This window comes from Accipiter gentilis, chromosome 34, assembly GCF_929443795.1.
Source record: "Accipiter gentilis chromosome 34, bAccGen1.1, whole genome shotgun sequence".
NCBI lineage: Eukaryota > Metazoa > Chordata > Aves > Accipitriformes > Accipitridae > Astur > Astur gentilis.
Window position 1 is genome coordinate 4,168,056 of NC_064913.1, and position 26,063 is coordinate 4,194,118.

The window sequence follows — 26,063 nt, forward strand, 5'->3', positions numbered from 1 at the left end:
GCCATGACACTTCCCCAAGATTAGAAGAAAGTTTATGTGTCTGAACTGCTGCAACACAGTGTCTCGGCTGTAAGAACAGAAAATTCATTGGATATCCTGTTCTGAGCTAGGTGTTAAATCCCATCTATCTTTGCATGTTTGGTGTTTCTCAGTCACTTTGCAAGTCCCTGCCATTGACACATAGCTGGAAAGCAAAAACTGAGGAGCTGCAAGCTCTAAAAAAGGCTCTCATTGACCACTCACACTGTTGCACAAGGTAATTTACAGATGACAATGATGAAAGTTACAAACAAGATAGTTTGTCCCAAATATCTGACTGGGAACCAAAAGCTGTTGTCCTGGTTTAACCCCAGCCAGTAACTAAGGCCCCCCCAGCCGCTCACTCCCCCATCCCGTGGGGTGGGGGAGAGAACCAGGGGGGAAAAAAGGTAAAACTCGTGGGTTGAGATAAGAAAAGTTTAATAGAACAGAAAGGAAGAAACTAATAGTGACAATAATAACAATAATACAATGACAATAATAATAATAAAAAGATTGGAATATACAAAACAAGTGATGCACAATGCAATTGCTCACCACTCGCTGACCGATGCCCAGTTAGTTCCCGAGCAGTGATCCACCGCCTTCCCCTGCCAACCCCCCCCAGTTTATATACTGGGCACGACGTCCTACGGTATGGACTATCCCTTCGGCCAGTTGGGGTCAGCTCTCCTGGCCGTGCTCCCTCCCAGCTTCTTGTTCCCCTGCTCGCTGGCAGAGCATGGGAAACTGAAAAATCCCGAACTTAGGGTAAGCGCTGCTTGGTAACAACTACAACATCAGTGTGTTATCAACATTCTCCTCCTGCTGAACTCAAAACATAGCACTGTACCAGCTACTAGGAAGAAAGTTAACTCTATCCCAGCTGAAAGCAGGACAGCTGTGTTCCTCCATTTTCTCACATCACAGCAACCTCTGGTGGCCTGTGTGTTTTTAGTGCACATGAGGAACAAGAAAAGCAAGAAAATGGAATGACTTAAAGAAAATACCTATTTCTAAAAAAAAAAATAAAATAATATTTCTAAATAATGACTTAGGCAAGGGCCGTACTGCTACACATGTAAATAAATAGTTTGTGAACAGACCAACTTAATATACAACCACTGGAAAATTAATTACTGTGACGGACAGTGATTCCTGTGCAGTATGTACAGGAGTCCTTCCTACCCCTCTCCCTGCTAATATTTGGTATTCAGAAAATACAGCCATCTAAAAACAACTGCTACTGTAATTGACAGATACTGCTAGATTTGGAAGTCTTGCTTCTAACAGGTTTGCATTTGTTTAATGCACAGCTGGATCACGTCAAGAAGCAACCCACCAACTGATAAGCTCTGTCTTGTTGCAATGCATCCTGTGCTTTGTCATGATTTAACATAATAGAAGTACTCTGATGATAATCTATTGTATTGTATCACGGCATGACAGTCAGATCACTTACACTTAAAGAAAAATTTCAGGGCGCTTGAACTCTTATGCTAGCAATTAGAAATATTAATTATCATTTGCTGTTAATGTTTTGTATGCATGTGTATGTGTGCGTATGGTTCATTGTAAAAGATGTATTTTTATTCTTAGTCTGCTATGATTATGTGAAATTAATTTGGACCAGGTACTAATAAATAATCATGTAGAAGAATAGTGTCCTTTCTTCACTACAGAACAGAGGAAGCCTCAGAATTAAAATCTATAGAGTGAAGATGGGTAAAATTAGTACCATTTATCATTTTGCTTGTAATCATTACTATGCTACACCATTTTCAAGACTTAAACCAATTTTGAATGTGAAAATGAGGTGTTGTGTTTTTTGCTCTTTTGTTGTTTTTTTTTAAATCCTAGCTATCCTGAAAAATAGTGCATGGTGTAAATTAGATTTCCACCAGCATTCTTCTCCTGTTATTCAGACACACACATGCATTTAAAAATAATAATTAAATATCTAACAATGTAGTACTGCCACGTGAGAGGAAGCAAAGGCATGCGAAGACTGGATGAGCTACGGATAATCAATTCAGAACAGCTATCTAAAATTATTTGGGTCACAGAAGAGAGTACTTCTGGAAGAATGGTGGTAGGAGTCAGTATTCTCAAGATGACAAAGAAAGTGTGGATGACTTACCTATTTCTGCCCTAAAACTGGAAATAAAAGAGAGGTTTCAGAAAAGAATGGGATCCAATTAAAGCTCACCATTTGCAGTTCACAGGTATGGGTGTCTAGGGGATTGGTGCGTGGTGGCACGGCACAGAAAGAAGAGAAAGTTTCAAAAAAGTTTCAGTGCTAAAAAGCAAAAAGAAAAGGCACAGCTTTGATTCAGGATCCAGTCCTTAATTGCAGTTCACCAATCCACTTGCTGAGAGATGAAGTGAATCCATTCCATGTAATCTCCTTTATAGCGTCTGATATGTCACCTCTGTTAAAAAGACTTGGTTTTAAAAGCCAGTCAGCATACTCCTGGGAGATGTGTACTTTTGATCTTGAACATAATTCAATATAATTGCTCATTCTGTAAAATGGAAATATGGGAACTTAGACATGTAGCTCATATGTAGATCTCCAGATGTAGGTATCTTCATCTGGAACTAAGTTTATCCATTGCCTGTGAATCAGTTGTCTAAATGTAGATGTCTAATGTCATTAGACACCCAACCGACAGGGTGTTGAGAGGACTTTGGGGAGGTGCAAACCCTTTCAAAGCAGCAGCTAGACCCTAGATGAGACACTCATTGCACTAATCACTCATCACCTATGTTTAGGCAACTGAATCACACCTTTGCTTCCTGGATCAGGTGTAGGTGTGAGGAAGATACTGAGCTCGTCGTATTTATCATGACTGAGGTACAGCTGTGCACACACAACGTAGATGCAGTTCTTGGCAGCTCAGGTATATCGGAGGTTCAAAAATTAAGGCAATAGTGAAGTTCAGGAATGTCTGGTGTTACTTATAGCTGAATGAATGAGGAATAATTTTTAATCAAGAAACTGGAAAAAAACCACAAGAAGTCCACTCTGGGCACTCAAGTCTTAGTCTTTCACTTATAGCTGTATACAAAGTAGTTCAGGACATATCATAATTGGCATTCATTGTGTAGAGTGTGTTTACTTTTTTCCCAGTGCTGTATTTTGATCTAATAGATTTTTTGTCATAACATTAAAGACTTCAATACTATCTGTTCTTACTCCTGAGGTAATTGTTATTTTTAGCTAAATACCAAATGACAGTTGTCACTTGTTAGTAATTATACTTATAGAAGAGTGGGTAGAAGGCAAGGTACCTTTTTTTTTCATAGCTAATTTCATAGCTAAGGTGTTAAGAGTGATACTTGTGTAAGTAAGATTACAAAAAAATAATCTGGCATATACCAATACATGTGTATCAAGGCATATGACTGTAAAATAAAAGAATAAATATAAAGTTTACACAAAGCTAAATCCTGTTTGACATAGAAAATAAAAACAAGCAGAAGAAAATAAGTTAATGGAACTTTGCTGTAAACTACCAACCCCATCAAAGCAAAGAAGAAAAAGAAATCTTGTAAGGCTATCAGCTATCAGAAAAGTGTGCTGAAAGAAATCTGCTATCAGTCATGGCCAATGGCACATAATGAATGGGATTGCTCTCTTTATATCACAGAAACTCTCACAGGAGTACTATATTGAACTGTTTTCTTTCCCAGAATATCTCAATTATATTGGTGGGCTGTTTGCACAAATATGGCTCCATAACAAATATATGTGAACGTTAACACAGACTGAATAGACACTTTTACAATTAATAATATTCTGTGACTGATTAATTGCACACTACTGAATATGATGAATTTTTGTGACTGTATCATTAAAAAATCTCTAGACTATATGAATTGGTAAGTAAACATATAAATTCATCTGCCTGGAGAAAAAAAGTCTGTGGATTTATTTTTATTTCCTAGTGAAGGTACTTAAAGAAAATGAAGGAAATTACTTAAGGAAAGTGTATTTTCAACAGGAAAACAGTATTTATCTGTTTCTCAGAATTTCCGTCCTGGAACTTCATGGTAGGCAGCTGAAATTGTACTCCCCTCTCTTTCAGTGACGCCTAGATCACCTCTTCTGCACATGCAGTCCTTTTCTCATAACTTTTTTTGCTATAACTAGTTAAAAATCACCACTAACATACATGGTCGGCCGTGGTATTTTTATCTTCTCAGGTACTGCAAAGTAGCAGACAGGAGGAAAGTTCACAGCATAGCTCGCTCTTGTGGGCTTGACCGAGCCCAGAGTGTGAAAACCTCCCTGTGAAAAGGAATCTCTTCTGGGTCAGCTCAAAGGTCCACTAGAACCTCCAAGTCTATTGCCTGGGAATGGCCAAAACCCGATGCCTAGGGAAGAGTAACAAGACAAGGCAAACACACAGCAGTAATTGCACGATATGCCCGCCCACTACGAAAGCTGTGGGAATTCCTGAGTCAGGATTGGAATTTTTGTACCTAGCAGCCCTCAAGCATGGTTAATACTAAGTCTGCACACCGTATTGTCATACTGGTATGGCAAATATTAGTCACATTGATAAAAGATAGCCACATTGACCACATGACCACATTGACTTTTTAGGCAAACTCACACGGTGTTTTCCATAATCCGTTGCTTATTATTTCTCTAACATCAGGACTTTTTTACACTTTTAGTTTATAAGAAAAATAAACATTCATCTTGAATACATGTTAAATGTATTTTTCCTATAATAGATATCTTTTTGTCTGTCCAAAATACTAAGCAGTGATATTTCATAGGCATGCCTTAGACAGAAAGGTAATTTTTTTCCTACCCCCATTACTGAACTAAAAGTGAGTTTATTGATTCTCATTTTGGAGTGTTGAATCTTCTGGGTAGGATACATTTTTAATGTGTGTCTGAACAGAAAGATCTATGATAAATAGTAAAAAATGAAGAAGAAAAAAGAAAAAGTCACTCTAAGAACTCCAGCTAGAACTCAGCATAGCCTAATAAGCAATCACAGCTTTGTCTGTTTCAGTACAAGTTGATTTATTGAAAATATGTTGATCAGTCCCTTATATATCCTATTTATTTCCTGTTGGTTTTTGGCTTTGGTTTTGGTTTTGGTTTTTAACCTACATTATAACATAGCTCATAATTTTCTTGGGTCCAGTTGGATCCCTAAATTTTCAGTGGTTTTGGTAATTTTTCAGCTGAAGAACTCCGAGTCTGAAGCAGGAATCTTTGTTTGGTTCATAAGACCATGGTCTTGCACTGCTGGATTTCACACCAATACTGTTCGTGCAGTCCCTAATGCCAGTCACATCTTGTATAAGAGCTGAATTCTCCTTTGTCCTGATGATGCCTCTTGACTTTATGGCATCAGTAAATTTCAAGAGCATACTCTAGTTTTGGTGACAAGTTAATTAATGAAGACATTAAAAAGTTCTCTCTTGATAGCCGGATGGAACTTTTCTTAGAAGTTTGATAGATTGCAATGTATTATGTACGTACCATTTACTGTACCTGAAGGGAAAGAAGAAAGAAGTGAATACAATTGACTTGGGCTGACTGAAAATATTGTATCTACTCTCCTATTGCATACACTGCTCATTTGAGAATCTTCATTTTAAATATACAGTATAGTGCTGGCCGCTAAACTTGTTCCTTGATCTACAGAATTTCATGCATTACCACAGGAACTGAGTTCACAGTGTTGCACATACTATGCCCTGCTAGGAAGAATGCAGTGTCTTAAAGGAGGATAAATTGTTTTGTGAAAGGCTGACAGAGCAAGAATTTTTACTGTATAAATAATGACTCGGAGTGCTACTGAAATCTGTTAAAATAGTTCTTGTCAGACAGAAGTTGACCAGGTGTCAAGTTTTACTTACCTGGGTTTTTCTTCTTCAGAAGTGCTGTTATACTCCTCAAACTAAATGGAAATTGCTCATTAAATCTTCAAAGGACTGTGTTTGCTGACCCAGCTTTTGACTTTCACAGTACCATTCAATGTGGATGCTGCTGATGAGGGGGTAAGTGAAGAATTTAGCTTTACAGCTCCCATGAGTATTAGGGATGCATCAAACATTCTGCGCATTACATCCCAGTGTGTCTCCATTAAAACAGCATGCATGAAGTTCAAACCACCTGGAGCCAGCTCTGCTTTGAGATATTCTAACTTTGTTCCCGTTATATTTCATAGAGCCTGTGTCTCAGTTGCGATAGGCAGAGTATGGCTTCCAAGTGTCTCTTTTGGTGTAATACATTCTCCCTGGTGATGTATTTGGGCTTTCCACCTGACACAGTAACCTATTTTTAGTGGAGTTGTAACTACTCATGAGACAAGTACCTCTCCACAGCAGGAGAAGACGATTGCAAATTAGTAATCCTGTCCTGCATTTAGTGAGGAAACAAACTCAAGTATAAACAGGGAAAGCTTCTACATTCAGAAATAGATACATCCGAGCATTTCCTTGTAGAATTCCTTTTCATTTTTGAGCCATCATTAAGACTGTGGTAGTAGAGTTTCTGCTCCTCAATGCTAGCCTTGGCTAGCAGTGAATTTTCTAGGTGCAGGGGAATGTGTCTTAACTTCTGACATAAATGAGAGCTAACCCCCAGCTGCTTAATTTATTCCGGGACCAGTGAGATGCAGCTAGCTCCCTGCAGCCCCATCCTGTGCTGATTTTGAGCTTTTCTTGGGCAGGGGAGACTGCCAGCAGCAATGCATTCAGCTGCCGCCTGTTACTGAATATCCGGTATCAAGAGAAATAGAAACAGATGATTTCTCCTAAAAAAAAATAATCTCCTCCTCCCTTTGGTCTTGGTTCAGCCATATGTGTCAGTGGGGCTTGTTGAATGGCTGTCTTTTTCTCCTGGGTATTCTGTGCCCCAAAACATCCTCACTTGCATCCACGGTACAGCACCGTCATTCCCCTGAGTACCGTCTACTGGCCTACACCAGTGAAAAGAGACTCAATCTTTCAGCATTGTTCATTTTATGAATTGAATGAATTACATTCATTTGGCATCTCTATGAATCCTTGTGTCAGGAATGAGCATTTTGCTTCTTGAAGATAAGTGAAATAGGTTAGGAGAACAACAGTTTTAGATTGGGCTTAAGACAAAAGATAGGTTTTAATTAGTCCCTGAAAGCCAGGTCTAACTCTGCAAGCCCTTTGTCCTCCAAGAAAGTGAGTACCAGCAATTGTTCCATTGCCTACATTGTCTCAGCTGACAGTACAATAAGCTAGAAAGGGCTAAGTCATGAAGGGTTTTAAGCAATTAAATACATCTTTAAATTACTACCCATTTGCATTAGCAAGTAGATTTTCTTACAAAAGAAAACTTGTCAGTCAAAACAAAAAGACAATTTAAAGAACACAATCCTGGTACTGTGTCATGGAATCGCATGGATGAAAAGTAGGATAACCAGTAAAGGAAAGGCAAGTAAAATATATCTTAAATAACCCTATTAGCCTTTTATGTATGTTAAAGTTTTGGGAAAATCCTTTCCCCCATAGAGTTGCAGCACTGTTTCTGAAGTGAAAGTGGATAACCTGTTTTAATTGAAAACTGAGCCTGCCATATCCATGCCAGTTAGTAACATGCTGCTTTACAGACAGTCAAGTCAAATGAATTAGCCTCATGTAGCTTTGAACACCTACACAATAGACACTAAACCTGAATTAGTCATCAAATTTTCAATCGCAGGCAATGGAGAGCAGAGGGTACATTTAGAACACAGTTCACCTGGACTACTTTAGTTGTTTAGCTTAGGATAAAGTTAATTGTTCCTTAAATATCACTATATCTCCTCACTGACTATAAGGTGAAACAAATCATACTCTTCATGCCTGCTTATTCGAAGTTCATTACAGCTTGCTTAGTTTACATGCACTTTAAAACTCCTTGGCTCTGCCACTGCATTATAAAAAAGATGACCTGAACCGCAAACTCACTGAAATGATTCATCAATACTGATAAGATAAGGTATCAATAATGCAGGATAAACATGAAAACACGGGTCTAATATTCTCAAAACTTCCTTTTACCTTCATCCCTACACCTTATGCACCTCAGTGAATATTCAGTGAATAGTAATTCTGTCACACATAACACCTTGCCTCTCAAAGTAAAAAATATTAACAGAGGGACACTGAAGCATTATGCTTATTACTGCTATTAAAATCCAGATTCAATATATTTGACATAGTCAGTATATTTGGAGGTGAAAATGCAGTATCAAGTATCTGTTGCCAGCCTCTTTAATGAGCTACAAGAAAGATGTTGCTGGAAAAGACACAATTTCTGTCCTATTGTCCAGAGCAAGTACTGTCATGATAATACTTATTCAGAGAGAGAAACAAATTGATTATGCTTCATACAAAAGGAGATATGATCTGGAATGATGGTTTGGCTCACCACACTTGAAAGGAACATCCAGTCTAATGAACACACTGCCAGGCTATACATATACACGAGGGTAGTTAGTTCTTCAGGCACTGCACTGGTATAAAAGATCGCTAGATAGAAGACTGGAGGCTGATTTTCATATATTATGGATGAAGGTCTTTGAAGGTGTGCTTCACAGCATTACAACGTCAAAATTTTGTCTAGCCTTGGATCAAAGACATTCAAATACTTTCTTTGATTGTTACACTGGGCTAAATTTTACTTTTGGAAACAGTGTGTGTTTAGTTATGGATGACACTGTGTCTAAGGCAAAAATAGCCAATTCATGGCAATGGAGTTGCATATGGCACTTGAGCAGATGAAATACGGGTTATATGCTGGAACCGTATCATGCAACTGCAGCATGCTGTACTGGCATGCAGAATGCTGCAAACGCTACAGCCCTGGCTGGAAGAGGAATCGAGCCACCAAGGTAGCTCCAGAAGTCTCTGTTAGCTCCCAAGGTTCCCTAGGACCATCTGGACACTCAGTCCACATTCATGCTACGTGTGGTGGTGGTGAGCTACTGTTAGAGTCAGCTGGGAATCTCCCTCAGATCTCCTTTTCCCCTGAGAATAGTAAAATAGGAGCTGCTCCAGTTCAGAACTAGGATGTGGAGAGACATTTTCATCTGATTATAATTAGGATAGCTGCTGTTAATTTTTTTCAAAATTAATTTAATAAAGAGATGCCATGAAAATAATAAAATGTCAAAATTGAAAACATTTATTTAAAAACTGGAATATGTCTGTAGGAATGTTGTCACTGTTCCAGTTTTCTTATCAGGAAATAAAATCTAAACTTTTTTAACTTCTGCTCAAATTCCAAACATCCATGAAAGATATACCAATATAAATGAGCCAAGTAAGTAGCTAGAACCTGTTCCAAGCAAGTTTTATCATTCTGGTTTCCTACACTTGTAATTTTTAATCCATGATGATAATTAGTGTTTCTGTTGATCACCAGCTTACTGAAGAAGAGATGTAACTTTTACTTACAAACCCAGAGTACAGAAGATCATACAATCATAGAATCATAGAATGGGTTGGGTTGGGAAGGACCTTAAAGACCATCTAGTTCCCACCCCCCTGCCACGGGCAGGGACACCTTCCACTAGACCGGGTTGCTCCAAGCCCCATCCAACCTGGCCTCGAGCACTGCCAGGGATGGGGCAGCCACAGCTTCTCTGGGCAACCTGTGCCAGTGTCTCACCACCCTCACAGGGAAGAACTTCTGCCTTGCATCTAACCTAAATCTACCCTCTTTCAGTTTAAAGCCATCACCCCTTGTGCTATCACTACATGCCCTTGTAAAACGTCACTCTCCAAACATGAGGAAACAGTGAGGAAAATATCTTTTAAAAGTGTTTCTCTGTTCCAAACAGAGATAAGCTCACTTTTGGGCATTTAACTCAATAGGTTTTCTAATGTTAAAAATATATCCATATATTTAATTCTTACAAATGCAGGAGTGTATCACCTGCCCATCCAAGCTGTTTTCAGAGAGATTCAAAGGCAAGGCAGTCAGCCGTCCACTTCTCTGTACTGAATATACCTTCTTAACCATATAGACCTTGCAAAATAAAAACATATTTTACTCATCTCTTTCATCTCTAGATACCATTGTGTACTTGCTGTGCAGTGTTGCTGAGAAGGTGGTCTGTAAATTCCAGTTCTAGGGGTTTAATTGCCCAAGAATCTGCAGATTCTCACTGTCCAATAAAGATCCCCTGGACTTGCCTAAGTTTTATTAGTATGACTCACAGAATAACGGAAATACATCTGTTCCATCTACATTCCACTTATTTACGAGATATTCTAAAATATTTTTCAAAAAAGTATTTTTCTTTTTTCAGTTCAATCTGCTGAACAGTGTCAAATGGAGATAAAGATGAGAAGGACAAAAAAATAAAAGAATCATGCAGAACAAAAAGCCTCATTTATCAGGTCAGAAAATCCAGTCCTCCTAAAACTGGTATTATCCCATTTATAAGCCAGTTCACATACTTAAGTACCAACAGGTCATTTTCTTGGGTACTATCTGAAGTCTCATCTCTTAATCTTGACTGTAAATTTTTATGGATGTTTAACCTGTGCCAAGAATGTGACATTTAAATCAGTGGAGGTTTCCTATTTTGATCCCCTTCTTGTACAGCTTTTACAAGGAGTACCTTAAAGCATAAGTGTCACACATTCCTCATGTGAGAGGGAGACTGGCAAATTTATGGGGACATATACATGCTCAGACAGCAATTGATTGCGATTAAAATGGTGGAAGTATGTTCACACAGATGTGGAATTCAGACTAAGCAGACTGTACAGCTTAACTGCTCTACCGGATAGTTCATTTTATAGCTGTTATTATACATTCTTTCTCTGTTTTCAAAGCATTTGGTATACAGCAGCAAATTTATTGTGTTTGGGGTTTTTGTTGTGTTTGGTTTTTTTTTTAATCTTACACATGTAATAACTCCATGTGTAGTTCCTTATAATTTAGCAAGGAGGAAAAAACTGAGGAAAAAACATTAATATTTCTACAATAACAATGCCTCTGTCTTTTTTATAGTTTTCTTCTTTCCAAATATCTTCAAGCATTTTATAAACATAAAACAACACTGAGAAAACTGCTTTGAGGCTGACACATTTAACCATTCTAGAGACACAGAAATGCAGACACCGGGAATCTCCCTGTTTTTTGTCGGGAGCAGAGCAGACACGGCAGCTCATATTTCCATGCAGGCTAGCAAGTTGAGAGTATACCTCTTTTCTGGCACACCTGGGAAGTCGATGAGAAAGCCAAGAAAGCCTCTGGATTTTCACTCCTGCAGCTGCTAGTTCAAGCTCCATTAACCCCCTCTCCTATATGCGTATATCTATATGTGAAACAACCATCCTCCAAACCCCGTAGAAACAGCCACGTAGAAGGATGGATGCACAGGGGAAGTTGTCGGAAAGGCCAGTGTCACAAAGCAGAACCAGATTTACTGTACGACGAGCTTATGCCTTTCCTTCCCACACAGATTCCTGGATTTTAAACTAGCAGGTGCCACTGCCATCATCTGGCCTGATTTTTTACTCAGACATTCCAGCTCATCGATAGGCATTTTAGGGCTGGAGTAATGATCTAAGCTGGAACTGCAGTCCACCTAAACCATCTGTGTCAGAGACTGCTAGACCAGAACATAACACTTACAAATCTGATGAATGCACAGGGATGTAGTCCCACAATATGGTACCCCAAAGGACCATATGGAGTACCCAGTGATTAGGTAAAAGAAGACATTCTGGCCTAAACCCCCCCTTTTTTTTTATTGTTCCGGTATATTCCCTCAACAATACCAGGCAACACGATTGCTGAGTGCCCTACAGGAGAAATCTTCAAACTAGAAACAAGAAACTTAAGGTAGGATTCATTGTACATGTCTAGATCCAAGCTAGTCACCTAAACTCCCTTTATAACTAATGAAGGGTCATAAGCACTTGCATGGTGTGACTGATTTCAGCATGAAGTTGATGTCTAAAACATGTCAGATGAATCACTGCCTTTTTTTCTTTTCCCTGATTATAAAAGGAGCATAAGATGAGTCACCTGGATTGAGACATCTGCATTGGAGATATCTGGTTAGGTGGGTTGGATCCCACCCCAAGCTGCTTCTGAGGCTGTCAGACCACTTTCTGACAAATTTAATACCCAAAGACAAGCAGACCTGTCACCTTCCTTGTATTGAGAGCGGCGGAACCTATCCCTCAGCACAGTCAACAGACCTGGGCTGTTGTCTTTAGTACTTAGTCAAGGAGATGATTGACAGCTCAAAATACAACATTAGGAAAGCCTGTTCTCACTATGTTAGTGTGACAGGGGACACAACAGCCCGCATTTTATCTGTGAAAATTGCCACATGCCGATGCTTGTGCATTGCTGGAAATAGGGAGCATGCAAAAACGTTTCCTGTATATCACAGACAGAAAACCCCTGAATTCATATAGAAAAAGCATCCTGATTTCCCTGAGATCTAAAGGAATATTTTTCTTTTTTTTAAATTAACTGCACAAAATGGGACTCCCAGAAAATGGATGTAAAGTTTCATTTACCATAAATCAGCGCCTATATGAATTAAACACATATTCACGACCTAAGCCTCAGGGAGGCCTTGGTGTAGTTTCAAAGGGACAGAATTTCTGAGTATCTTTCCCAGCCAATCACTTAAACCACTGGGAGAGGTTTATTATTATTTTTGCCTTATATCAAACAAAATTTAATCATATACCTTGCAGTTAAATTCTTAAGGTTAATAATTTGAAGGCTATTATATCTATATATATATAGCTATACCTGTCAATATATTTTTTCATGTTAGACTTTAGATCAGGCTTATATGCTTCTGTGGAATTCACTAGAATTTTTCGCACCTACCACAGCAGTCTTGTTAGAAAAGTTTTCCAATATTGCATGCATTTCAGCACTGACTTTGCTGGTTTTCCTCCCATTTGTTTTCTTTCATGTATTTTGTCACAAATTTATAGCATCTGTATGACAGTAAATTTTGCAGCACTGCGTAATAGGCTATGAGGTTGCTTTTAGCACATCTATTAATTTTCTCCCATCTTCTTCATTTCCTATATTTTATTTGACACATTAGATTATTTATGAACCACTTCCTTATTGATATTTACTTTAATCTTGTTTATTTCTCTGTTTTGCTTTAATTTAGGAAAGAGCTCAGCTGGTCAGGTCTTAAGGGTACCTATGCCAAACCCTTAAGAACATACATCAACACCAAGACAGCTGCTTTTCAGGCACTGGGTAATAGATGTGAGTAAATGAATCACAACAAATAATCTAGTCAATAGCCTAGATTCTCTTTTCCCTCACATTTATTCAACAAATAACATGTCAAACATAATATTCTGCAGATTGATGGTTTGGGAAATGTGAGCACTGCATGCTTGACCAAAAGTGGGCACGTGAAGTTGTTCCTGTTCCTTTATTTAATAAGTCAGCTCACTTTTCCATAAGGCTGCATTCCCCTCTTGCACCCGACGTGCAGGGAACAAGGCTGCACTGTAATTTGGGCAGATGGCTGCAGCACAGGTTGCTGCAGTTCATACCTTTAGCTCCAGCCGTGCTCATTCAACAACCGAGGTGGTGCTTTTATAGAAGCACAATGTAACACAGAGGCTTCTAAGTGCAAAGCTGAGGCTTGATTTCGATGATTCCTCAGAGGGGCTACTTTGAAAATTGTTTTCCATTTACTTTTCTGCAAATGAAGTGGAGTCTTTGTGGACACTGAGTGCAGTACAGAAGGAAAATAGCTAAAGTAAATCAACTTATTGTTTAAAAAGATCATCACAGTCAATTTTGGCACAATTAGAGTCATTCTACTATGGGTCTTGTTGTTCCATAATGGAATTCACTTCTTTGAAAAACCAAATAGCTGTGCTATAAAAAAATTAAAACTCCGGATTTCTTTGTAAGGATTAAAATACAGTCACCATCCTATTCACTGTGTTAATTGATAAGGCTGACTGAAGGGTGCCATGGAGCTGCTTTGCAAAGATGTGCTTTTAAGTTAAAGCCAAAGGGATGGACTGTGCCTGCTTAAAAAGAGGCTGTTGCTTTCTGTCAGACCTCCAGCTGGGTAACCAAAGGGGAAAAAGCTACACATGGTTTGAGAGTTTTGATGTCCCATGGTTCAGTGCCGTGTCCTGTAGACTGTGCTAGCAGAGGGACTGCAGGGAGACCATCAGCAGTTTGGGAGGAGATGACTGTGGTCATGATATTTCAAAACATGGTACTAAATGTGGGTTTGTGTTTGTAGAAGGAAGGGAATGAGTTGTGGGATTTACCTAATTCAGTGTGCATCTGGTGGAGTAGGCTTTTTCACTGCCTGACAAAGGTGTAGGTACTCCTGTTAAAAACTGTTCGAAGACAGGAGTAAATATGTGCCATTGGTGTTTTACAGAACAGAACAAAGAAGGCATGTATTTCACAGCTTTCAGAGGTCTGAACCTCTGTGCTGCTGCACTCAGCAATTCTACATTCATATAAACAAAGTTTTTGCCACTTTAAAAATATTTTTTAATTTACTTTTTATTTTCCAAAAAGAAAAGGAAGAAGAAGTAGTAAAGAGACATTTCTACTCTCAGTTACTGATACTTTCTAAATTCTAGTTTTGATGTATGTTTCATTGGGGGTGTTGTTGTGGCCAAACAAAAGGTGCTTTCTGATGTTATCAGGCTCCCAAAAGACTTCACAGACCTAGTGTCAACAAAGTTGACTTACTGTGTAGGGAATATAGTACCCTGAAATATATGGTAGATATAACATTATTACATCTTCTCTCTTCTTAGAACCACAAAATACTTTTATGTCTCCCTCTTGCTACTGCTAGCTCTATACTCTTTCAGTCACCCGTTAAGAGTTTTTTAAGTCATTTGCACTTAAACCAATTCTTTTGTTGTCTGTCTCTATGGGTTCAAATGTTAATACATGTATGTACAGCAGACGCTGGCTGGGTGGGTAGCTGGGCATTGTCCTGGCTATATAACCTGAGCCACCCTCCGTTCATTACCTCCTTTCATGACAAGCAGCACTTGCTGCCCTGCTTCAGCTGGGCATCTCCAGCTTTGTGCCTGCCTGCGCAGCCCCCGTCCTGGTACCCCACTCTGCCCTACTGCCAAGACACACGTATTTTCAGCCAGCTCTTCAATCTGCTTGGTTAGCACAGATAATAGATACCCGCCTTGAAACAACAGTTGTGCTTCTTTCATCATGCCAGATGTTCTCATCTTCTAGCTGGTGTGCCAGTGCCTGAAAATGTGTACCACGCGTGCTAATCTACCCCAGAAAGGATTTTTGGATGTGATATCTCTCAGAAGATGGAAAGTGAAACTCAGATACCAGCAGAAGTACAACGCTTACAGATGCCTTTGAAGTATGAACATTGATTTGATCCACAGTTTTGCACATTCTCATGTGAAGGTTACAGCACATATCATTTTATGACATTTATACGGGGAGCCTTATCTCAGGGAAACCTTATTTATATGACCTCAGATTTGGAACTGGAAACCTTCCAGGCAGTAGGTCCTATCAAAGTCACCAAATTTCAGGGCAAGCCAGTAAGTATGGAATTTTAGAACACATAGAAAAATCAGCCTTTAAGTCAAGAGGATTTGCTAATGTAGCTCTGGCTTTGCAAAAGTTTCAGCTGGCCCATATCCAGGTGACTCATCTGCCTGGGCAGACGTACCGTAGTAACGGTTATCTATTTCAATGTTGCTGTAAAGTTGCAGGTACTTATCTAGGGTAATTAAGCTGAGGTTGCCCACAGCATTAATATCTACAGGTATGAAAATGTTAGAGGCATATCATAAGAAATAACAAGTCAATCTGAGCCTGCACAATCTAAAAGGGAAGGTTTTGTACTCGTGAACAATTCCTTAGTACTGAAATCTTTATTATCCTTTGAATATGTTCTGTGTTTAGGCCCACAGAAACCTTTCCTGAAATGAGAACTATAGAAATGCCATCACCTTTGTGCCTGGAGTGAGTATAACTGCCATTGCTCATTTGCATGGTGAAATCTTAAATTAGCTTTACGTCACATCTATAACGGAAGCACAAGAATGGGATACAGATCCACAGTAAAAATAACTTATAAAATCTTATATAAAAACACATAAAGTATGGCAAAACTAATTGAATAATATAGACAATTAATAAAATCTGATTAAATATCTTATTCAGTTAATTTTGCCATTTCTATATTAGTCACATCTAGAATATTTGTTACATTCTATATCAGTATTGCCATTATTTGCTGTCTAATTATTTGGTTCTTTATGATCTGCAAGCAACTCCAGAGTTGTAAAAAACTGTTCACTGAATAATTCATCACTTTTTTATGAATATTATCTTATTCAAAGAATTGTATAATTTCTTATTACATCACTTAGGTTATGACTATTTCTTTTAATTTGTTACCAGTTTTCATCAAACTACAGTAGCAGCTTGCTGGATAAAGTATATTTCTTAAAAAAAATATCCCTAATTATCTTGCAGAAAAGTAAAAAGATCATGCCAGTTTTGAGACAGTGAGCTTAAAATATGCGAAACTTGAAACAAACCTCTTAGCATCTCTGCTTCATTTTCTACCCAGGCATATCTTTCCACTTCTACTCTCAGAAAGACACTGCAAAACACAAGTTATGTACCAAGGCAAGCCATCCTCAGGTTTTTCTAACAGTAGGTAAAATGAATCCTTCACAGTCTCCAGTGTGAGTGAAATCAAAAGGCAAAGGCAAATAGTACAGCTATTACACCATCAAATGTTTTACTTCCTTGACACCAGAGTAGGTCTATAGTCTTCACACCTCATCCAGAGGAGTTGGGTGCTACCAAAGAGACTGAAAGGATGCAGCCATTAGAATTTGTTTGGAGAGAAAAATCCCTGTTTTAAAATTAAGGTTCCATTAAGATTAATCAAAGTAAATGAGTTATGGGAAAGGAAAGGATAAAACTTAGATTCCTGCATTAACAGCTGTAGTCAGATCCAAAATTAGAATTAAAAGTTTCTTAGACATTTTAGATGTCGCTCCCCACTCTTGGCTAAAGAGTAGAATCCAAAACTTGATGGAAGCATGCATACACGCCATGCCTGGCAGACATCATGTGTAGGTAAAGACAAATGCCTGGGAACGAAATTCAGAACTAACAAGGAGGTAGCCAGCTGGAAACACTAAGCAAAAGCAGTGAGTTAAGTTGTCCTTGCTTTCAGGGCTGCGGGGAGACACTGCAATTGGTTTTGGATACTTGTAGATACTGGTTACTCCCTGGCTGAGTGAGGAATCACTCTCTTCTTTTAACCATGGCCAGGAAAAACATTTGAGCAACTGGAGAGCCAGGGCTGATTTCAGGCTGTGAACAAAGTGAAGCTTGTATGTTTTCCTGTGCCGTCAGGAAGTGCCCTAAGCAATGCGGTGCTGTGCAGGGCAGGGATGCGCATTATTGCACCTTCCAGTGCAGCCATTGTGCTGTGGTGCAGAAAAGTACCCCAGCCATTTTATAGCCAGAGAAAGGGGGGGAAAAAAAAAAAAAATCAAGAGGAAGATGACTGCATATCTGCTGGGTAAGGTGTGCTAATGGAAGGGTGCAATTCTGGGTTTGGGCTCCTCGAGAACTGTTAAATGTATTTTACACTGACTTACCATGTTTAGATGGTCATTTAGAAATACCTTTGGGCAGTGAAGCCAAAACACAGGTCTTCCAGCTCCCAGCCAAGTGTCCCACTTCCTGAAATAAGTAGGGTTTGAGTTTTACATTCAGGGCAGGGTGAAGCATCTACAGCATGACACTGCACTCAGCTGAGAGCAAAACTGGGGGTTCAATGACTGTTTGCCTCCCTTGGTGCAGCCTCACACTCTGCGGCTTCTTCATCTGCTTCTGAAGTGTTCGATGAATGGCAAAATCACTTCAAAGGGACAGGCTTGCCAGTGGGACATTCCCCTCAAAGGAGTAAGTTTGGGATCATCCCCTAGGCGTGTCAGGGCATAAAAGGCATTTTCCCATTCCCAGACGAGTCTGGCAGCAGTCACGCAAGATTTTTTTCGGCCATGTTGTCTTTTTTCATTGGCACAACAATTACTCTCAAAGAAGCTCAAGTTTGCCAAAGCTCTGCTTTAGCCCATTTCTGGACCTGGTTCTTAAAGATGCATCTAGGTACCTAAATACAAACCCTGAGTTTTAAATGACTGAACAGGTTTTGGTTAACAGTCAGTAATTGGATTTTGAGCTAGCTTGTGTATAAGTGTAAGAAGAAGAGATTTGAATTTAATAGTACGTTAAGTAAAACAATCTGGAAAAGCCGAGATTCTGTGGACAAAAACATCCATATTAAACGTTTCCTCTGCCAACTTAGTAAATATTCATCCAAGTAAATAGCTTGGAAAAATTAATTGGCCCATGAGGAGCTGTCATGTTAAATTTGTACGCTAGATTCAGAGTTAGAAACTGTGAAATAGAGAGTTTTCAGTTCCTTTTTAAGGGCAAATCTAATGTAGTCAGGAGTCAGTAAAGCGCCAGAATAATAAACCAGTTGTCAAAGAGGCAATATTACCTATTTGGACTGGGAAACTGCAGGTTGTTTGTCTTAATCTAAAATTCCTAACAGCACCTGCCCATTAATTGAACACATCTAACACATACAAGTTAAAGTGGAATAAGACTACTATTTATTAAACATTTACACAAACTTGTATGATTGTTGAAAGTGGAGCTGAGTGGACAATTGATTTTTTTTGTCAGTGAATGAAAAGAATAAACAAATAAGAACTGTTCAGATGAACAAGTTATTGATCCTTGCAATCCCACTCCATTTTCCCTCACTAGAAAAAGAGAGTAAAAAGGGAAGCTCAACCTCACTGCTCTCCTAGGACAACCATCTGGGAAACCTAACTAAAATAAATGCACTATTTAAAAGAACTAGGAATAGCCTCAGAAGTAGAGGTGGCTATAATCTGAAAATAATACATAGTATGTTGACAGTTACTTTTCAGAGCAGGGCTAAGTAGTCATTTTAGGAAGAACAGGGAGCCATGATATCTAATATGAGTTTCTTAAATATTAAGCATTGGAAAAGAAGCATACAGTCACCTGTATGTTGAGTATCATGCGATAAAAATGTTGGGGTTTTTTTCCTTTTATTTTTTCCCCAGTTGAATATTTTTATTAATTCCAGTTTAATTCTTGTTTTGTTTTCAGTTTAACAAAACCAAAAACAGTGTTCAGTAAAAAGTTCGTTAATGCTTCTTGAAAGTTTATTATGCTTTTCTATTGATCCCAGAGCAAATCCAATTTTCTCTATTATGGTTCATATTTCCTGTGTCCTGTCTGTTCCCAACTCATTTGCAGTTTTCATGGAGTGAACTTGTGCAAATTCTTAATGAACTTTGCTAAATATTGAGAAATATGTATATGTATATATAAGAAAGAAAAAGACTAAATTAAGAGTTATTACATAATGGCAAGCATTGTAATTCAAACAATGTTTATATATGTAGATGTATAAATGTGTAAACTTTATAAACACGTTATACACGTCATGGTTTCAGCCCAGCCGGTAACAAAGCACCACGCAGTCGCTCACTCACTCGCCCGCAACCCGGCCATGGTGGGATGAGGAGAAAACATAAAGGCAGGGTCGTGGGTCGAGACAAGGACAGGGAGGGATCACTCCCCGCTTACGGTCACGGGCAGAAGACAGGCTCGACCTGGGGAAGAAACAAAATCAATTTCATTTGCTACCAATCAAACCAAAACAAGGATAATGAGAAGTAAACCCCAACCTGGCTTCCCCCAGCCCTCCCGCCTTCCCAACCCCACTCCCGGTTCTCTCTCCCTGGGGATCAGGGGACGGGGCTGGGGTCGGTCCCTCACCCCTGGTCTCTGCCGCTCCTTCCTCCTCAGGGGGAGGAGGACTCCGCGCTCGGCCCCTGCTCTGCCGTGGGCTCCGTCCCTCTGGCGGGAGGCGGCCCTTCACCAACTGCTCCAGCCCAGGTCCCTTCCACAGGGTGCAGTCCTTCCCTCACAGCCCGCTCCAGCGCGGGCTTTACCACAGGGGGCCGGCCATCTTGGGCGGCCTCCGCTCCCCTCCGCGGGCTGGGGGGGGCAGCCTGCCGCCTCACCGCGGGCTGCGGGGGCATCGCCTCCTCCTTCCCGGTCCTCGGTACCCGCAGAGGGGTTCCTCTCACACTCCAGTCCCCCGACTCACCGCAGGTTCCCCTTCATAAATCCGTTCTCCCAGGGGTGTTTTACCGCCGTTCCTGAGGGGCTCGGCCTGGGCCAGCGGCGGGTCCGGCTGGAGCCGGGGGAGCTTCCAGCAGCTTCTGACAGGAGCCGGCCCTGCGGACCCTCAGCCGGTAACCAAAAAAACCCACCACACAAACCCAAAACAACACTCTAATGTACAGTTACATAAACTCATATTGTTCTTTAAAATGGAATTGAATACAGGAGATTGAAATAAATATTCTACAACTTTTTGTGCAAAACCTTCTAACTAAAAGATTATTTATGTGTTGGGGTTTATTTCCCCTAGTGACCAATGAGATATTTTCTAAAAGACATATCATGTGACTATTTTACTTTCTTCTAAATTACTCTTAGATGTGGAGATCCTGGCTCTTTATTTAACTAAAACGTCGATAGTTAACTTTATTTTATGTTTAAAATAAAATCTAATTGTTAGTTAAGTCCAAATCTCAAACCTGAAGTAAGTTAACAGCTGTGTGTGGTGTTCATATTCCACTTGAGGCAAAATGAGATCACAGATTCAGACTGGGAACAAATTCTTTCATAAAAAGAAAAAAAAATGGCTATAATGAAAACTGAAAGTTATCAGATATGTTCTATAGGAAGGAAATTTGATAATACGAGAAAGTGAGTCTGGCTCTTTAATGAGGTGCCAGATCACAGACTACACCGACCCCATAGTCCAGAAGTTCGGTTCAGAGTTTTGGGCCAAACTCTGATTTTGTCCTATTTTATGGGTTCTCAGAACCTTGGCAAATATGACAGCTAGGAGCTATTATCCTTGCATTCTCAAAGAAATAAAGTGTGACAGTTCCTTTTATCATTTTGATTATCTTTTTCTCCTTTTCTGTAACAAAAGGAAGTGGTTTTACTCTCAGAACTGATGGTGTCAAAAAGTAACTTAATCTTGGATGTTTCAGTTGATTTAAAGAGGAAAAGGTGCAAAGATGAGCGCATCATATCCTTGGGAGAGGAAAAGTTTTTGGCAAACTTTGGATATATCCTTCATTAAATATTACAGTTAAAACTCTTATAAGCTATGAAATGAATTATACAGACTCATATTATGGACTCATAATGTATGGTACTCAGTTGAACACCTGTATCTAATTTTAGAAATATTTGAATCACCACAAAAATCCTTTGCTAACATTCATTTAAGGTTTAATAGAGTTTTTATTAAAATAGATCTGCAAATTCCATAATTTTATAAGAAGCTTAAATCAAGGCCAGTGAAGGAGAGGGAAAATATTGTATTGCTCTGGGATATATGCTACTTTGGAGATGATTTGTTCTCTAGTGATATCTTATTCTTGTATCCCTGCACATACTCAGTTACACAGTCACATCCATCCAATGTCTTCTGTAATCTGATATTGGTCACCAACAGTAACTAATGTTAGCTATTTCACTGAAACATATATGTTGCCATAATCAGCCTATCTAGGTATTCATCAGAAACTTTTTTAACCACATCTTCTAGCTATCATGGATCTGCAAAATAGACTGCTAATTGCTGTTAGCTATAGAAGCTAACTCCCTGCCAGATGCTATCAAATGCCAAAATGAGCAGGTTCAAACAGTAATCTCTTGACACTGACTGTTGAAATTCTTTTGATTTATTCTTTAAATAAGGGAAATATAATAACCTTCCTTAATAACTAGTATTTACTCCTTATAAACACTGTGTTTCTGTATCCACAAAGGAAAACAAGAAGAAAATGGACCAAGGTACCATTCAGGAAAAGAACTAGCTACTGCATGACTACATAGTTAAGTGAAACATTCTTCTTTGTGGGAAAATTTGGAAAGCTCTGTTGTGCCACTTAAGACATTTAAGAGATTGAAGTCTTATCACTCACTCTTTTTGTCCACTGTTTGCTGCTGGTACTCGGAGATGTCACAGCATCTTGAGATGTCCTTTGACAGAGACGTTTCCAGTATTGTAAGAAGTGCCAACGGATTTCAGTTTATCTATTCTTTTGCAAAAATGTACTGATTTCAGCTTTCATTAGTAAATGGGTAAAAATAATCTCTTAGAGTCTACTATACACAGCTACTGGCTGTAAACATCTCAGATTAAAAATAGGCACAGACCCTGGTAAGAAAACCCTTCTCCTGCCCTAGCTGGCTAGGTAACAGCCATGCTGTGGAACAGACGATCCCCAGCAGAGAGGTGCCAGGGCAAAAAGCAGGACAGCTGAGGCGAGCCAAGGGGCAATGCTGCCTGTTCCAAGGGCCCCCCACCAAGGGCATCACTCCTGCAGCAGACCCTTCCCTCCAGCCACTTCCCAGCACAGGTCTTCCTGCAAGGACCCAATCCCCATCCCACCCCTCCATGTGCTATAGGCATTATCTTGTCTGAAAAAATACTAGATGTTTTGGCAAAGAAAAAAACCCCAAACCTCCAAAGCAGGCAATAAATGATGGGGCTTCAAGGCATGACCTGAAGTAAATAAATACAATAATTCATGAATGACTGTATCATCAAGTTTCCTGTTTTGCTTCCTATATTTTTTAATATGCCCTAAGAACATCTTCACTTTATTACTGGTCTACACCAGGTAAGTTGTGTTTGCTAATGTGTCGTTTATTACATCTTTGCAAGACTTGCATCTTTTGCAAGTCCCAGCCGACTGGAGGTTAGCAAATGTGACGCCCACCTACAAGAAGGGCTGGAAGGAGGATCCGGGGAACTACAGGGCTGTCAGTCTGACCTCGGTGCTGGGGAATGTTATGGAGCAGATCATCCTGAGCACCATCACAAGGCATGTGCAGGACAACCAGGTGATCAGGCCCAGCCAGGACGGGTTTATGAAAGGCAGGTCCTGCCTGACTAACCTGATATCCTTCTATGACAAGGTGACCAGCTTAGTGGATGAGGGAAAGGCTGTGGATGCTGCCTACCTAGACTTTAGTAAAGCCTTTGACACCGCTTCCCACAGCATTCTCCTGCAGACACTGGCTGCTCATGGCTGGGATGGGTGTACTCTTTGCTGGGGAAAAAACTGGCTGGATGGCCAGCCCAAAGAGTGGTGGGAATGGAGTTAAATCCAGTTGGTGGTGGGTAACAAGTGGTGTTCCCCAGGGCTCAGTACTGGGGCCAGTTCTGTTTAATATCTTTATCAACGACCCAGATGAGGGGATCGAGTGCGCCCTCAGTGAGTTTGCAGAGGACACCAAGTTGGGCAGGAGTGTTGATCTGCTGGAGGGTAGGAAGGTTCTACAGAGGGATCTGGACAGGCTGGATCGATGGGCCCAGGACAATTGTATGAGGTTCAACAAGGCCAAGTGCCGGGTCCTGCACTTGGGTCACAACAACCCCACGCAACGCTACGGGCTTGGGGAAGAGTGGCTGGAAAGCTGCCCGGCAGAAAAGGACCTGGGGGTGCTGGTCAACAGCCGGCTGAATATGAGCCAGCAGTGTGCCCAGGTGGCCAAGAAGGCCAATGGCATCCTGGCTTGTATCAGAAATAGTGTGGCCAGCGGGAGCAGGGCAGCGATCATACCCCTGTACTCGGCACTGGTGAGGTCGCGTCTCAAATACTGTGTTCAGTGTTGGGCTCCTCACTACAAGAAGGACACTGACGTGCTGGAGCATGTCCAGAGAAGAGCAACAGAGCTGGTGAGGGGCCTGGAGCACAAGTCTGATGAGGAGCGGCTGAGGGAACTGGGGTTGCTTAGCCTGGAGAAAAGGAGGCTGAGGGGAGACCTTATCGCTCTCTACAACTGCCTGAAAGGAGGTTGGAGCCAGGTGTTGGTCTCTTCTCCCAAGTAATAAGTGATAGGACGAGAGGAAATGGCCTCAAGTTGCACCAGGGGAGGTTTAGGTTGGACATTAGGAAAAATCTCTTCACTGAAAGGGTTGTCAAGCATTGGACCAGGCTGCCCAGGGAAGTGGTGGGGTCACCATCCCTGGAGGGATTTAAAAGACGTCTGGATGTGGCACTTAGGGACATGGTTTAGTGATGGCCTTGGCAGTGTTAGGTTTATGGTTGGACTTAATGATCTTAAAGGTCTTTTCCAACCTAAATGATTCTATGATTCTATGTTACAGCCACTCTAGAAAATCTAGGTAAAAGAATGAACAAATATGCATGGATTGTCTTTGTCTATGAAGAATTTCCTCTGTCATTATGTTTCTGTATTATGCCAATCGTCCATAAAACCTACATGAATCCTCTAGTATTCATTTACCTTTGTCATTCAAGTAATAGATGCACCTTTTATCATTTATTAGTGACTATGATTATGTTAATGCATATAAGGCCAAACCCAAGTCATCATTTACATAGCTATTAATGAACTACGAATCATAATTTAGGAGTGCAAGCTCAGTTTTTTTTCTATCAGTACTTTCTTAGTCAGTCTGCATCCTAAATGGAAAGCCGAAGTCAAATATTATCACACACCTTCCTCAATTTTTGTTAGGATGTTGGAAAAAAGACAACTTCTCTCCTTGCATACCAGGCCCCTCTGTGTGTATGCTTGCTCCATGCAAATTTATGGACGTTTCATGACCGTTCTTTGAGCAAGGTGATCCTTATCTTTTAACTTGACAGATAATCTCATCTCAGAACCCACTCTCATCTGACAAGGACAGCTTGCTTACAACAACTTGTTGCATATAACAAATTTTGGAACATCCCTGTCTTTATGTTCTAGAGAGTTTCTATCAGTCTTTTGTTTGAAAGCTAAGCCTTCTTCCCTAAATCCATCTTTGTTTCCATGCACAGTTTTCTGTCCCGTCTTATTGATTGATCCCAACAGATAGGTACTATCATGGAACAGATGCTTTTAAAGCATTTATTAACACTTGTTTTCACTGATGAAGAGGAGGGATTAGGTACTTCTTTTCTATTGTTTGTTGATGTCTCCCTGAATTACTCCTTAGGGGTTGGTTGCTGTAATGTTATTTTTGTAACATTGCAAGTTATCTCTGCCAAAGTCATGTCTCAAAACAGAAGGAGAAAAATTATAAATCTCCACTGTGATTTCTTGTTTCCACCAAGAAATCATGTCCAGTAGAATTAAATTACGTTTTTAAAGATAAAGTGATTTTGACTATGCTGACAACATTCTTTAGAGTTTAAAGAGATACAAGCCGTATGTTATATGACATTTGATATATGACTTGTTTTGTGGAGATAGGCCACCTCACACTTGGCCTTCAAATGCAGTGGAAATAGCAACTGAAAAGAGTTTGTAGGAATCGAAAGGAAATTCACACAAACCACTCATAACACAAGAGTATTTGAGCAACAATGTTTATTTCATTAATGAAGCTATAACCTGAACTCAAGAGAATTTCAAATTCCTTTGTGGTTCTACATGAATAGTTCATGTACATCAGTATCTCTTGTGTGTATGCCTCTAGGTAAATTTAAGACTGGTTCTATTACATTTATTATACTAATCCTAAAGCATCTGAGATTATAATTTTTCTTTCCGGAGAATTAGCCTTTTATTCCTACTCTTGACTTTCTTCCCTATAACTAATTTTTAATATACATGTCATGATATCATGTTATCTATGTTAATCACTATATTATATGTCAACTGGAGGTTACCATATTTCTCTGAACAGGGCTTTTAGAGGACTTTTTGAAAAACATTTTAAAGGCCTGGAAAAAACTTACAAATACTTCCCATTTGCCAATGTGCAGCATTTTGTTAACTCCTTTAAACGTAGTTCAACAGGCAAGGTGTAATTTGTTGTTAAAATATACACTAATTTTTGCTATTAAAGCAAACACCATTTGAGCCCCACATTCACCTTCCT